A 14,018-nucleotide genomic window follows, 5' to 3' on the forward strand; every position below is an offset into this window, starting at 1 on the left:
TGTACCAGGCTCAAAAACTGTCTTGGTGGCTGCAGATGAACTAGGAACAGATTAATACTAAGAGTGAAATTCCTCAGGAATGAGTCGCTTTGAGCATAATTGCATCAGATACTTCTGTTTCTCCCCACTTATAGGCAGAATCTCAGGATGAAGATGTCGAGACTCTATATTTGTCATATATAAGCGATGTCCCGGCTGAAAGCAAGGGCAAACTACAGCTGTAATTTTTCCCGAGGGCATGCTGCTTTACTGTATGGTTAAATGATGATGGCGTCTTCTTGGGTAAAATATTCCGGAGGTAAAATAGTCCCCCATTCGGATCTCCGGGCGGGGACTACTCAAGAGGATGTCATTATCAGGAGAAAGAAAACTGGCGTTCTACGGATCGGAGCGTGGAATGTCAGATCCCTTAATCGGGCAGGTAGGTTAGAAAATTTAAAAAGGAAAATGGATAGGTTAAAGTTAGATATAGTGGGATTTAGTGAAGTTCGGTGGCAGGAGGAACAATACTTCTGGTCAGGTGACTACAGGATTATAAACACAAAATCAAATAGCGGTAATGCAGGAGTAGGTTTAATAATGAATAGGAAAATAGGAATGCGGGTAAGCTACTGCAAACAGCATAGTGAACGCATTATTGTGGCCAAGATAGATACGAAGCCCACGCCTACGACAGTAGTACAAGTTTATATGCCGATTAGCTCTGCAGATGATGAAGAAATTGAAGAAATGTATGATGAAATAAAAGAAATTATTCAGATAGTGAAGGGAGACGGAAATTTAATAGTCATGGGTGAATGGAATTCGTCAGTAGGAAAAGGGACAGAAGGAAACGTAGTAGGTGAATATGGATTGGGGCTAAGAAATGAAAGAGCAAGCCGCCTGGTAGAATTTTGCACAGAGCATAACTTAATCATAGCTAACACTTGGTTCAACAATCATGAAAGAAGGTTGTATACATGGAAGAAGCCTGGAGATACTGACAGGTTTCAGATACACTCCTGGAAATGGAAAAAACAACACATTGACACCGGTGTGTCAGACCCACCATACTTGCTCCGGACACTGCGAGAGGGCTGTACAAGCAATGATCACACGCACGGCACAGCGGACACACCAGGAACTGCGGTGTTGGCCGTCGAATGGCGCTAGCTGCGCAGCATTTGTGCACCGCCGCCGTCAGTGTCAGCCAGTTTGCCGTAGCATACGGAGCTCCATCGCAGTCTTTAACACTGGTAGCATGCCGCGACAGTGTGGACGTGAACCGTATGTGCAGTTGACGGACTTTGAGCGAGGGCGTATAGTGGGCATGCGGGAGGCCGGGTGGACGTACCGCCGAATTGCTCAACACGTGGGGCGTGAGGTCTCCACAGCACATCGATGTTGAGTTGTCGCCAGTGGTCGGCGGAAGGTGCACGTGCCCGTCGACCTGGGACCGGACCGCAGCGACGCACGGATGCACGCCAAGACCGTAGGATCCTATGCAGTGCCGTAGGGGACCGCACCGCCCCTTCCCAGCAAATTAGGGACACTGTTGCTCCTGGGGTATCGGCGAGGACCATTCGCAACCGTCTCCATGAAGCTAGGCTACGGTCCCGCACACCGTTAGGCCGTCTTCCGCTCACGCCCCAACATCGTGCAGCCCGCCTCCAGTGGTGTCGCGACAGGCGTGAATGGAGGGACGAATGGAGACGTGTCGTCTTCAGCGACGAGAGTCGCTTCTGCCTTGGTGCCAATGATGGTCGTATGCGTGTTTGGCGCCGTGCAGGTGAGCGCCACAATCAGGACTGCATACGACCGAGGCACACAGGGCCAACACCCGGCATCATGGTGTGGGGAGTGATCTCCTACACTGGCCGTACACCACTGGTGATCGTCGAGGGGACACTGAATAGTGCACGGTACATCCAAACCGTCATCGAACCCATCGTTCTACCATTCCTAGACCGGCAAGGGAACTTGCTGTTCCAACAGGACAATGCACGTCCGCATGTATCCCGTGCCACCCAACGTGCTCTAGAAGGTGTAAGTCAACTACCCTGGCCAGCAAGATCTCCGGATCTGTCCCCCATTGAGCATGTTTGGGACTGGATGAAGCGTCATCTCACGCGGTCTGCACGCCCAGCACGAACGCTGGTCCTACTGAGGCGCCAGGTGGAAATGGCATGGCAAGCCGTTCCACAGGACTACATCCAGCATCTCTACGATCGTCTCCATGGGAGAATAGCAGCCTGCATTGCTGTGAAAGGTGGATATACACTGTACTAGTGCCGACATTGTGCATGCTCTGTTGCCTGTGTCTATGTGCCTGTGGTTCTGTCAGTGTGATCATGTGATGTATCTGACCCCAGGAATGTGTCAATAAAGTTTCCCCTTCCTTGGACAATGAATTCACGGTGTTCTTATTTCAATTTCCAGGAGTGTAGATTATATAATGGTAAGACAGAGATTTAGGAACCAAATTTTAAATTGTAAGACATTTCCAGGGGCAGATGTGGACTCTGACCACAATCTATTGGTTATGAACTGTAAATTAAAATTGAAGAAACTGCAAAAAGGTGAGAATTTAAGGAGACGGGACTTGGATAAACTGAAAGAACCAGAAGTTGTACAGAGTTTCAGGGAGAGCTTAAGGGAACAATTGACAAGAATGGGGGAACGAAATACAGTAGAAGAGGAATGGGTAGCTTTGAGGGATGAAGTAGTGAAGGCAGCAGAGGATCAAGTAGGTAAAAAGACGAGGGCTAGTAGAAATCCTTCGGTAACAGAAGAAGTATTGAATTTAATTGATGAAAGGAGAAAATATAAAAATGCAGTAAATGAAGCAGGCAAAAAGGAATACAAACGTCTCAAAAATGAGATCGACAGGAAGTGCAAAACGGCTAAGCACGGATGGCTAGAGGATAAATGTAAGGATGTTGAGGTTTATCTCACTAGGGGTAAGACACACACTGCCTTCAGGAAAATTAAAGAGTCCTTTGGAGAAAAGAGAACCAATTGTATGAATATCAAGAGCTCAGATGGAAACCCAGTTCTAAGCAAAGAAGGGAAAGCAGAAAGGTGGGAGGAGTATATAGAGGGTCTATACAGGGGCGATGTTCTTGAGGACAATATTATGGAAATGGAAGAGGAGGTAGCTGAAGATGAAATGGGAGATATGATGCCGCGTGCAGAGTTTGACAGAGCACTGAAAGACCAAAGCCGAAACAAGGCCCCGGGAGTAGACAACATTCCATTAGAACAACTGACATCCTTGGGAGAACCAGTCCGGGCAAAACTCTACCATCTGGTGAGCAAGATGTATGAGACAGGCGAAATACCCTCAGACTTCAAGAAGAATATAATAATTCCAATCCCAAAGAAAGCAGGTGTTGACAGATGTCAAAATTACCGAACTATCAGTTTAATAAGTCACGGCTGCAAAATACTAACGCGAATTCTTTACAGACGAATGGAAAAACTAGTAGAAGCCGACCTCAGGGAAGATCAGTTTGGATTCCGTAGAAATGTTGGAACACGTAAGGCAATACTGACCTTACGACTTATCTTAGAAGAAAGATTAAGGAAAGGCAAACCTACGTTTCTAGCATTTGTAGACTTAGAGAAAGCTTTTGACAATATTGACTGGAATACTCTCTTTCAATTTCTAAAGGTGGCAGGGGTAAAATACAGGGAGCGAAAGGCTATTTACAATTTGTACAGAAACCAGGTGGCAGTTATAAGAGTCGAGGGACATCAAAGGGAAGTAGTGGTTGAGAAGGGAGTGAGACAGGGTTGTAGCCTCTCCCCGATGTTATCCAATCTGTATATTAAGCAAGCAGTGAAGGAATCAAAAGAAAAGTTCGGAGTAGGTATTAAAATCCATGGAGAAGAAATAAAAACTTTGAGGTTCGCCGATGACATTGTAATTCTGTCAGAGACAGCAAACGACTTGGAAGAGCAGTTGAACGGAATGGACAGTGTCTTGAAAGGAGGGTATAAGATGAACATCAACAAAAGCAAAACGAAGATAATGGAATGTAGTCTAATTAAGTCGGGCGATGCTGAGCGAATTAGATTAGGAAATGAGACACTTAAAGTAGTAAAGGAGTTTTGCTATTTGGGGAGCAAAATAACTGATGATGGTCGAAGTAGAGAGGATATAAAATGTAGACTGCCAATGGCAAGGAAAGCATTTCTGAAGAAGAGAAATTTGTTAACATCGAGTATAGATTTAAGTGTCAAGAAGTCGTTTCTGAAAGTATTTGTATGGAGTGTAGCCATGTATGGAAGTGAAACATGGACGATAAATAGTTTGGACATGAAGAGAATAGAAGCTTTTGAAATGTGGTGCTACAGAAGAATGCTGAAGATTAGATGGGTAGATCACATAACTAATGAGGAAGTACTGAATAGGATTGGGTAGAAGAGAAGTTTGTGGCACAACTTGACTAGAAGAAGGGATCGGTTGGTAGGACATGTTCTGAGGCATCAAAGGATCACCAATTTGGTATTGGAGGGCAGCGTGGAGGGTAAAAATCGTAGAGGTAGACCAAGAGATGAATACATCAAACAGATACAGAAGGATGTAGGTTGCAGTAGGTACTGGGAGATGAAGAAGCTTGCACAGGATAGAGTAGCATGGAGAGCTGCATCAAACCAGTCTCAGGACTGAAGACCACAACAACAACAACAAGCGATGTCCTTTACCATACGTATGAATTTTTTTACAGTCTCATGAGTAATTCTACTCGATCACCCCTGGTATGTATTTTTGGTAGCCCAAATATTTCACTTTTTAGGCCAGTTAAATTAGCTCCAAAAATAGGATTTCCTACCAAAAATTAGTTGAACTCTCGAATCTGTTTTCATCACTCAAATAGACCTCTGGTAGGAATAATCTGCGTTTGCCCCCATTTCTGAGTGCAACTTCAGACTTGATAAAAAAATAAATAAATAAATAAATAAAACTCAGCGTTTAATCGAGAAAACCAGAAGAAAACCAGAGTTCCCTAAAATGTAGAACGTTAAATTCTGCGTCGACTGACAAAGCATTGGTGTTAAAATTTTCCAATAGAAGAACTATGCGACAGAACGGTAATTTATCACACTTTTCGAAAAGCACTATGAAACATGGATCATCTGAGAACTGGCCAATTTGAGGGAAAATGTTATGGGAGAAAAGTTTTAGCGCATCAAATTTTGTTTTAAAGAAGTCGAAGAAAATGACAGGTAAATAAACATCGTCATCATTCGGTTATATGTAAATCACATGATTAACAACCAACATCAACTTTCTACCTTCCATTCAATGATTTTTTCCAATATTCCCTTTTTTATTTTTGCTGGTACATAATCCCTAACCTACTCGTTATCGAGATAATAGTTTTGAGAACTATGGAATTAGCAGAAAAATGTTATATAAAGGACAAAAAATTGATTTACAGGGATATTTGTGACAAGAAATGCGTTAGGTTTATTATTGTTGTATTAGAAGGAAAGAAACTTAATTCGATTAACAATGAATTTTTTTCATAAGTTGAAGTAACACAATTAAAAAAGTATTTTTGCAAACTTTCCTCTCGCTTGTAGTAGTCGGCATTAAAGCTTTTTTTCTGTACTCTGTTGCTCTTATATCCGATCTGCCACCGATTACTCACTATTGTTTTATATTATTATTTTTTCGATGTTTATCAGAGATATTTATATGACATTTTATCTTCATCAAACCTTGTTCCATTTGCCTTGCTAAACCACAATAGGGAGCCTCTTGTAATGTGAAATATTTTTATATTATCCGATAGATTAAGTCAAACTCATTGTATTAACTTCTGTATTCACAAAATAAGTAGCGTAACATGACAACCAGACTAGGGGGAGACGGAGGGAGTTTTTGCATTATTCTCAACATTTAACAAACTTTCCTTTTTCCTTCTGTACTCTTATTCCTATATGAGATCATTTACCAGCTTTCTTATTAATTTTTAACTGTTCTATCACTTTTTCCTTACTTTCGATGTTGAACATGAGAATTTGGAGGTTTCTTAGTTGCGAAAACTATTATTGTGAATTCAAACAAAGATTTAACACCTTTATTAATAAAACGAACTCGCATTCACGAAAATAGTTTAGGCTCAAGTTTTACACAAATATCCAGCAAAAAACAGCTTGTCGATTCCCAATCAGGACTTTAATTGGTCTCTTAAACTAAATTCTTTCGTCATTTCTCACACATTATCATCCAGAGCACTCTTTTCATTACACAGTATCCTTAAAGCTAGTGAGATGCCGAACGAATCACATGCTTGCACTGTAGTGTTTCACAGTGGAGAGCTTTATAGCTCCTTTCAAAAAACGATCGAATTTCATTTATGTGTTTAAACACCATGCCGAGACCTACCTACTGTGATTTATGAACATTAGAATGTACCACACAACCCATCACGTTCATAAATGTTAACTAAACTGTAACTTTAATCAAAAGTAATCAAATATTCCCTGCACATATCTTTCTCTTCTAATGCTTATAATCGTTCAGTAGCGGTCAACCAAGCTATCACAGATATGGAACAATATGTATCTATCTGATTACAAATACAACCACAAAATCAAACCACAATTTATGAAGAAAAATCAGAAATGCATCAAAATTTATCAATTTTTACCAAATATGATTTCAATTCCCAATTTTTCTTGGAAGATATAAGCTTTTATTCTCCCTGTTACATTAGCTAGAAGACACATGGCCAAGCACATGGTTTCAAAACCTATCACAAAGAAGACCTATCTAATAACACATAAAATGTTAAAAATCACTTTCATTATGAAACCACTTCCTGATACACATTGCGTAAGAGCTAACAAGCATTTCAGTGAGCTCCAACTAAGGTGAACTGTATCTACTGCATTTAGCATGAAATATACAAGTCCTCCCTCCACAAAAGAACTACCTCTAAATCCAAAAAAAAAATTGATTAAAAATTATTTCACGTGACTCTGAGCTCAGTTAATCACTTTTTATTTTGTCAACTTTTATCTCAGATAATACTCAAGTTCAACTTCCGTTACAATCACATGCTGCAGTATGTTGAACAACACCATAGTACAAAGAAGACTGCAAAAATATGAAAATTTACCCTGAATCACTACTTTGACAAAGTTTCCACGCGTTTAATGCACATTTGAAGCTGATAATTAAATTAGAAATTCCACATTATAAGCCACTAAAACGAAAAGAAAATGTTGTTCGTGCCAAACACATGTAGATCTGAACAATGAAAATAATTTTAATTTTGATAAAACCCCCACATAACCATATATCAGAATGAAACATTTTACTCCTGCTTTTACTTACTGAACATTCCGCTTAATGATGCCAGGTTGAGCGTTTGCACCACATTAAGTTACCAAATCCTGACTAGCAAAACAATCAAAATTATGAAAATTACATAGTCTTTTGATATTTTTCCCTGTCACGATGATGTAGGTCATTTTGCTACAGCACTGTCTTACCAAAACGACATCTGCCGTGGACACGACTGCACTCATCAGCTCTCAGAGACACAGAGACAACCAAGGCCACCTGGCCGCAAACGTACACCTCGTCAAAACCAGAGGGCGCAGGATGGCAATTATTGGCTGACAGGCTTAACTCCCTCAAGACTATCGGTACAGCCCGACGACTCTGTTCTAGCCTCATTGCTCAACCTTCCCTGCTACTCCATCGTTGGAAAATACCACCATCTACACCTCATTGGTTAGTCGTCTGACAGTTTTCTGCACACATATTTGCATTCGTTCATGCACTTGCCAAGAAGGGGTGGAAAGAATGACGAAAGTGTGAGAAAAGAGATGAAATAAAACACTGTTTGCAGACATTTCCTCAATCTGTTCCTCACGGCGAAATGAACTATTGCTTTGTAGCTTGCTGTAATGCTACCAAAATGATTATCATACAAAACTGCTTGCGAATATTTAAATGGAAAGTATTTCCACTACTGTTTCATCTACTCTTAGATTAAAGGATTATTATTTAGCTATGTGCAACCTGTTTTTCTTAATGTTAAGTACTACTTCTATACATTCTTGGACGCTCAGGATCCAAATAACATTAACTGTAATTCTTCCACTTCTTCCATAATGATATCGTCTACATCTACATCTATATCTACATCTACATGGATACTCTGCAATTCACATTTAAGTTCCTGGCAGAGGGTTCATCGAACCGCCTTCACAATTCTCTATTATTCCAATCTCGTACAGCGCGCGGATAAAATCAACACCTATATCTTTCCGTACGAGCTCTGATTTCCCTTACTTTATCGTGGTGATCGTTCCGCCCTATGTAGGTCCGTGCCAACAAAATATTTTCGCATTCGGAGGAGAAAGTTGGTGATTGGAATTTCGTGAGAAGATCCCGTCGCAACGAAAAACGCCTTTCTTTTAATGATATCCAGCCCAAATCCTGTATCATTTCTGTGACACTCTCTCCCATATTTCACGATAATACAAACAGTGCTGCCTTTCTTTGAACTTTTTCGATGTACTCCGTCAGTGTATTTAGCTGTTGCTTAGTTATTCGTTTACTCACGTTCGTTGGATGGTGTGTGGCTGCTTTTTACACAGAAAAACATAACTTTTGCACTTTTTTTCTGATCCAGAATATTACGCCATCTTGCTGTTCGCGTGTGTCGCGAGAGGCGTATCGCAAGTGGCCAGAAAGGCTATGAAAAACTGTAGCGCGTTCATTATTTATGCCTCTGTGTGTTATGGAGAAGTGGTTCTTTTGCGTGTGTGTGCTTTCTGTTTTGTATCCTTCGTCAGTTCTCTCAGAGCGGTAAAGAGTGTGTTGTTGCAAAGTGCTGTGTTTTCATTTATTACATTTTTCCGTTCGACTATCGCCTTTTGTATGTGTAATTTTCTTCTATCGTTAGTCTTTGTCACACGATTTTACATAAAGTAATCGATAAAAAAAATTGATTTTCACGTTACTTATAGCTTTATATGTCAGTGTCATGGTCAATAGCCCAAAATGTCGATAATGGTAATACTCAACGATAATGGTAACACTTAATGTGATATTCGCGTCTAAGTACGACGCTGCGCGGAGAGTTTGCAATGAAAAATATGGATCGCTATGATTTTGCGTTTGATGCGTATTGTATCATATGTTGCCGCAAACGAAAATTAGCTATGATGTTGAATTTTTCTTTAAGCTAGGGAGCAGGTCGCTATCTGTCTCTTGTCTTGAGAAAATGGAATTTATGTAGCGCATTCACTTCCGACCGCACATACACGGGAATGAAATATTCATAACATACGTCATATCTGCTGAACCGTTCCATTCGATGCCGATAGCAGTCACATGGGATCTGGAGGACCCAGTGGCGCATGCCTACTGAGCCACGACTCCAGTGGTTCAGTACCACGACCGCCCCCTGCCGCCACATTAAAAGATGGCCAACTACAGCAGCTCAGCCCACTTGCACTTGGAGTGTCTTCGCTACGACACCATTTTTCGTGCTTAATACAGCGAGCCTCAGCCTAGTTGAAACTGTGATGGCTGGACTATGTTTCTTGCTGCATTATTTGTAATGAGTCTTCATACACTTGGAGAAATGCAAGTTAAGTAAATCCTCTGTTAACTATTTAAATTGTTCATGAATCATTTCTGCTTCTGTCCAACTCTCCTAAGACGATAGTTGCCACACCACTCTATAGCCTTAAGCCGACCGCGGTGGCCACGCGGTTCTAGGCGCTGCAGTCCGGAACCGCGCGACTGCTGCGGTCGCAGGTTCGAATCCTGCCTCGGGCATGGATGTGTGTGATGTCCTTAGGTTAGTTAGGTTTAAGTAGTTCTAAGTTCTAGGGGACTGATGACCTAAGATGTTAAGTCCCATAGTGCTCAGAGCCATTTTTTGAACTCTATAGCCTACCTCTCCTTACTGTTGTGTATGAAGTTTTAAACAACAACAAGTCACTGAGGACGCCGCTACTCTAATTGTAGCTAATGCTGTTGATGACTATGTGGTGTAATTGGGGAGAACACCGACCATGTTGTGATTATGACTCTGACCACCTCAGCCCCAATGCCCCAGAACATTTTTCTACCTAAGCCAAGCAAAGGCAGACAAGGTCACGTAGCCTACAACCCGTTAAATTTCAATATATCTCAAGTATCGAAAAGCAATGTCCTCTTTCTACTTGCGCTCGGTGGCTGCGACACGACATAGTCGTATTTCGGTAAAGGAAAACTGAAATTCCTGAAGATACTGGAGACGAAAAACAACCTACGTAAAGCAGCAGGGAAATTCAGAAATTCTAGTACTACTCCTGATAAGGTTGGACAGATGTTCGTAGCAGCCATGTGCTGCGAAGATGGAACAATGTCTTTAGATGTGCTTCACTATCGAATCTTTTTTTAAAAATTGGCAAAGACATTATTCAACCTTGCCTCTTTGCCTTCTACTGAAGCAGCTGCTCGACAGAATTCCCTGGGAACGTATTTTCAGGTGCAAACTTGGAAAAAAATAACTATTAGATTCATTGTACTACGGCTAGAAGACTTCAAAATTCGACCTCTTGTCAGTCTCCACTACTAAATAAGCAGCAACCCACAACTGTTGAAAACCAGTTATTGCAATTGCGGCACAGGAAATACGGCATTAAAGGTACTGCCGTTTGCAAACTACGAACGGCAAATCGTGGACATACGTTCCAAGTGATATCCCTGTTATTGACATTGGCCACTGTGACATAGAGAATGACATTCTGGAAGAAGGAAGAAGAGATCCTATCGAAGAGTAAAACAGAAGTGATTTCAGCCGTTCCCCAAGGTAGTGTTGTAGGCCCTTTGCTGTTCCTTATCTATATAAACGATGTGGGAGACAATCTGAGCAGCCGTCTTCGGTTGTTTGCAGATGACGCTGTCGTTTATCGACTACTACAGTCATCAGAAGATCAAAACAAACTGCAAAACGACTTAGAAAAAATATCTGAATGGTGTGAAAAGTGGCAGTTGTCCCTAAATAACGAAAAGTGTGAGGTCATCCACATGAGTGCGAAAAGGAACTCAAACTTCGGTTACACGATAAATCAGTCTAATCTAAAAGCTGTAAATTCAAGTAAATACCTAGGTATTACAATTACGAACAATTTAAATTGGAAAGAACACACAGAAAATGTTTTGGGGAAGGCTAACCAAAGGCTGCGTTTTATTGGCAGGACAATTAAAAAATGTAACAGACCTACTAACGCTTGTCCGTCCTCTTTTAGAATACTGCTGCGCGGTGTGGGATCCTTACCAGGTAAATCGTGTGACAAAGACTCACGATAGAAGAAAATTACACATACAAAAGGCTATAGTCGAACGGAAAAATGTAATAAATGAAAACACAGCACTTTGCAACAACACACTCTTTACCGCTCTGAGAGAACTGACCAAGGATACAAAACAGAAAGCACACACACGCAAAAGAACCACTTCTCCATCACACACAGAGACATAAATAATGAACGCGCTACAGTTTTTGTAGCTTTTCTGGCCACTTACGATACGCCTCTCGCGACACACGCGAACAGCAAGATGGCGTAATATTCAGGATCAGAAAAAAAGTGCAAAAGTTATGTTTTTCTGCGTAAAAAGCAGCCACACACTATCCAACGAACGTGAGTAAACGAATAACTAAGCAACAGCTAAATACACACCAAGATAACTGGTTTCCACAACACTACCTCAACTCCAAGTATATACTGCTGACATACGAAGTTCACCTTTGAGTATTTGTTTACTAACAGCCGCTCATGTGGTTGCAGATGACATGACGTTCGCTAAGTACAAAGACGGCAACAGAAAAAAGAGCACAGAAAATACGTCACAAACAGCGCCAATAATAGCTTAGAACATGCTGTAGCATACAATAAATAAGATAGTATAAAAGTACCAATATAAAACTATATTTCAAAAGACTATTTGTAAAAATGTAATAATGTTCTACTGTGTTTGTAAAACCATACAATTTTTTGCATGTTTTAGATTTAAAAAACCCCACTGATGATGGTGATATTTGTCGCCGAAACTAGTTTGGGATAATAAAGAAATAAACAAATAACACGGTGTTTTGCATCAAGGCGGACTCAATTTGTGATTACAGCTTACGTCATATCGATCTGGTCAATCAAGGACGTCTGTGGGAGATGCCACTCATCCAAAAATCTTTCCTGGCGCTTCCTTGGCTCCAGCATCTAAACGTACACATTCCGCTCCTTTGTCCCAAGCTCAAAAAATCTGAAGTGGTGGATTCGCGGAGTAACATTCCTTGCTGGCAATGTCGGCCGTGATGCTTTTGTGAGCCCAGGGCGACACGGTCGAGGGGGAAGCAGTGTCTCCCTTCGTTATTCACTTTGAGGAGACGTTTTGATTGCCTCGCAGTGCTCTGCAGGAAATGCCGCCTCCCCTTAGGGCCGCATCGAAGCTCTGCCACTGGAGACCGGCCTGGCAGAGGCAGCAGGTTGTAAAATTCGATCTTCACGCCACCGGCTGCTTCAGTAAAATCTCGCACGAAGCTATGTCCGCAAAAATTATTTGCACTTAACGCAATGCAGTACATTCTCATTGCTGACCCCTTCGCCACCTCTGTTGGCGTAGCGCGATTAACGGTAAATTTGTTCACATCAAAGCTGCTACTCGTCATTACTGCCCTAATTAAGTATTCAAAAATGCAAGGTCGCCATTGCACTCCTAGTACACGTCCATAAAGGTGTCATCTTGTAGATTTTCAATCATTGGTGTTGGTCTCATTTAAATCTGCGCTCTCATCCATCACTAGTAATTTGAATTGATCTGGTAGTCAAATTTGAAATTGTGTGTTATTAATTAGGTAACAGAGCAGTTTTGTAAAAAAGAATCCCACAACACTTTCATTGGCACTGGCATGCTGCTACACTTTTCCTTTCAATAGATATTGTTCTAAATTATTGTACACATTCTTACATGCATATGATTTGTACAATTTGACATTCTCTTTTAATTTTCTTTTAGGCTCAATTCTTTGAAGTTCTTTTTATAGTGTCTGTTAACTTAACATCTTGATTTCAAATTATACGTCATATTGCCTCCACCAACAAGCGAGCTCCTGAGAATAATCCCCCACTTGTGTATACCACCAATGCCACGACAAAGATTGGCTTATAGACCACCATCTTGCGCACTTATTTGCCAACAAAACAAAATAAAAAAAATTCTCATAATATCCTCATTGAATCATGATGGTTACAGTGTTATTTCTCCCAGCGTTACATTTTTGTGATACCTCTTGTACCACTGGTGGTTGACTCTCGGAACACATTCCAGGTGTTGTATGTCATGGCCGAGGTGCGCAGCTCACGTATTCGTCTTGCATGATGTATGAGCTCATTAATAATTTGTCTTTCTCGTATGAGTGATCATTTGACAGTTTATGCAAGTATCACTTTTTGATATGTACCATGACATAGGTACCACTTTTCATAAACAGCACATTTAGAAAGGGTAGTGAGCCATGGCTGGGTCATGCTATGTGTTGGATTAAACTTTGGTTGCTACTCTGTGTTTAGTCTCCCGCGGTTATCGCGATTATGCTGTTCTCCTCTCTTTCTGCGGGTGGCAGCAGCGGCGTGTATCGATATTCGCAACTTGGACTATATTTGGCTTGGCGCTTTTAGTTTCCGGCTGGGCTGTGTGCGGGCAGTTGGTCGGTTGGCGTGGAGCAGCGAGGAAATCTCCACGGCACGTGGTTTGGTCGGGCCTGCTTGCGGCCTCTGTGTGGTGTCAGAATGTGTGGTGCTGTTCCCATTGCTACGCGGTTCGTGGCTCACCGATCCTGGACATGAAAGTTGAGTTTTGACTTAATCTACCACCAAGTCAAGACTGTTCACATTGTGTCGTTTGGAGTTCGTTGTAGGCTGTTGGGATATTCCTGCGAGCAACAACGTGTGCTTTCAAGTTGGCAAATTTTTTAGCCACCCTCCGGTGGAGTACAACTGTACTTGGTTATTTG

The sequence above is a fragment of the Schistocerca serialis genome, chromosome 1 (genome assembly GCF_023864345.2).
Source record: "Schistocerca serialis cubense isolate TAMUIC-IGC-003099 chromosome 1, iqSchSeri2.2, whole genome shotgun sequence".
Taxonomy (NCBI): domain Eukaryota; kingdom Metazoa; phylum Arthropoda; class Insecta; order Orthoptera; family Acrididae; genus Schistocerca; species Schistocerca serialis.